Below are 3,034 nucleotides of genomic sequence, written 5' to 3' on the forward strand. Positions count from 1 at the left end.
AGTGAGCGAGCGAAGGAGGAGGGGAGGGGCGGGTGTGCGTGGGGGGGGGGTATGGGGAAAGGGGGGTAAGGAAAGAAACTAAGGGAGGCACAGAGAGGAAAAGCCAGAGATACTGAAGTGGCGATAGGAAAAGGAGAGATCATCTACTTCTCTTCCACTACCGTTAGATTGTAGGTCTCCTATTCCATTTCGTCCGCGATGACTCGTATTGTTTTTTTTCCAAAACCCACGAAGCCACCGCCTGCCAACTTAAAGAGGAGCCGGAGTGCTTCAATCTGTCCTTCAAGGATTTAGGATACATCTCTACTGTTTGTTTGTTTTTTTCTTTTTAATGAGATGTAAAAGAAAGCACACGCCCTCACTTTATGATTATTAAGAAATTATTTTGAGAAAAATTCACATGTAAGCAAAGCGTATATTTTATCTATTTAATTATTTACTTGGATAAAGATAGTGAAAATGCGAGGACAGTTTTCAAGTTGTGGGGGAAAAGTCAGTGGGATCGCTTGAGAATAATGGGGTGCTCTGTATTCAATTCCTTATTTCCTAATAGATTGTGGAAGGAAAGAAATGCTTGTCCTGATGTGGATCGCTCAGAATAACTTCACTTTTGCCCCAAGAGGAGGTCAGCATGCTTCTTGTGCCTAGAGAATGTGGAGACTTCAGGCACCTTTTAAGATTTAGAAAGTAAAAAAGAAGAAAACGCCGATTTTTCTTACCTAAAACTCTATAATTAATTCACCTGCCTTGCACAGTTATCAACTGTCTTTACATCCTTTCAGACCCAAGGTCAGTTGCTAATGTTATGTGGATACTTATTATATTCCTATTTGGGAAGGTCCTATTCAGTTTGTCAGTGCAAATGTGTTTTGTAAATAATGAAAAGAACAGAAACAAAGCTTACCGCCTGACTTGTGAGACAGAAAGGGTAGCTATCTTAAAAAATTAGGCTGAATTTAGACTGACTCTTCTTCCTTGCTGTCCCCTCTCCTTTTCTTCCTTTTCTAACTTGTTGCATGAAGGTATTTATTCAAGGGCTTCTGACCAGCATATGATTTGAGTGTAGGTCAGTCTTCTCTGTGTATATCTCTAGGAACCTTAAATAATTGGGCTCTAAACCTGTCTACACATGTTCACTAACTTCACAAGATAAAAACAATGCTATAGCTTTGGACAGATTTTAAACATAAACTATTAGCACCAGTTTCACAGTATTGAGAAATTTTATAATGAAGTTTCTGCTATTTTGGCATTGAAATGATCACATTTCTCTTTATAATTTCAATTTTTTAAGCTTTTTGAAGTTTAGTGTTAAAAGGTGGGAATAGCTAGAGAAATATTACACTGTTAACTGATTTGTCTAAGTTTATGCTAAACTTTTTGGGGTGTAGCAATTATATCAGGAGGCTTTCGTGGGTCATAAGAATTCAGAAAATTGATTGTTGCCAAAAAGTAGATACAATTCTACAAATATAGCTAAAGTGTACACAGTTTTTTGGCCTAGTTATCTTAATAAATTATTAGTCAATATATAGTTACTTGGCCAATGTATTTTAACATATTCAGAATCACCTATCTTAATTTTCTGTGTTTCACATCTGTTCTTATTTAAAAATAAAGATTTGATATACAGCACATACATCAAAACACCTCTTTAGGTGTCTACGCATGTTTTGGAAAATATTACCTTTAAAATATGCCAAATTACTATGTTAATGGATGAAGGAGAGAAAGAAGATATTAAGCCCCCCAAAACGAATTTTATTTTGGAATCGCAGGCACAACTGTCATAAACTTTGGCATAGTCTTAAAAACGCTAGCTACAGTTTCTTCATTTTAGATTCTAGATCTGCAAATGGAAAATAAATGGTAATTAAGTGCCCCGCATCTGCCCTTACCATTCTCATTTCTCACGTTTCCTTGAACCGTCACTCACCCAATAGCTGCCACATTCAGAAGCCACAGATGGGAAGTCATGATAGCTGACCGAACCATAATCCCACTCTGCTTGGAAGCAAACTCCACATTGTCTGCAGGGAAACCTGTGCCCGCAGCACGTGCTCTATTCAGAAGCAGAGCTCTGGGCATTTGCCCCCACCTGAATGGGGGCTTCCTCCTTTCTCCCCCTACCTCTGCTCTCTAAACTGTTTCTAGGAACTATCACTCACTCCTCAGACCAAACAATAGGATCAGAAAAAGCCTATAATGCAAATTTAAAATATATAGGAAAGAAAAGCCTTGACATTTTTTTCAGATTTTTTTTTTCTTTTAGAAATGTTATCAATGATTAAGGCAAACAGTATTTAACAACAGATAACTCAACTCCATGGAAATTTCAAACTCTCCCTCTTTCCCTTGCATTTTTAGCTTTCAAAGCTTCTGTCTTGTTTATTTATTGTTTTACGTCTTTGGTTGTTTCAGGTCCTCTCCCTCCTTCTCATCTCTTCCAACCTGCACTCAATTTGCATAAGCAAAACTCAAAGTACTGTAACTGATATTAGAAATTTCTCCCTGTGTTTTGTGAAGACGTATTGTGCTGAAATCAATAAGACTGTTTAAAATTCAAAGACCTGCAAATCGTTCTGTTTGTCCTTTGATAGGGCCTCTGCTGATTAAAATGCTACCAAGAAAGCTTAATTGCTGCACTAATTAAGAAGTCTTTAATTTCTTTCCTAGGATATCCTTTGAAGCTGAGCTTGTACCAGTTCAGGGAAGGTATTTTCTTCCCTCCCTCTGCCCCCTTCTGGCCCCTCCTCTCCTCTTTCTCCTTCCTCCTCCCCTGTCCCCCACAAGATCCCTATGAATGGGAACTAATAGAGTGGTCTCAGGTCTCACCATCTATTAACAAAAATCGGCCCGGGATGCAGAGTTCAGTGCAGTACGAAATGCAGTTTTGAGAAAAGCTGTAAGGTTGCAGGAGACAGTAAGAAAATACAGAGTAGCTGTTGCCGCTAAAGTCCCCGTGAATACCTGGGATGACAAGAGGCACTTGAGTCGGAAGATGAGGGCATCCTATTTGGTTAAAAGGGGCAGT

This window comes from Myotis lucifugus, unplaced genomic scaffold (assembly GCF_000147115.1).
Source record: "Myotis lucifugus unplaced genomic scaffold, Myoluc2.0 scaffold_177, whole genome shotgun sequence".
Taxonomy (NCBI): Eukaryota; Metazoa; Chordata; class Mammalia; order Chiroptera; family Vespertilionidae; genus Myotis; species Myotis lucifugus.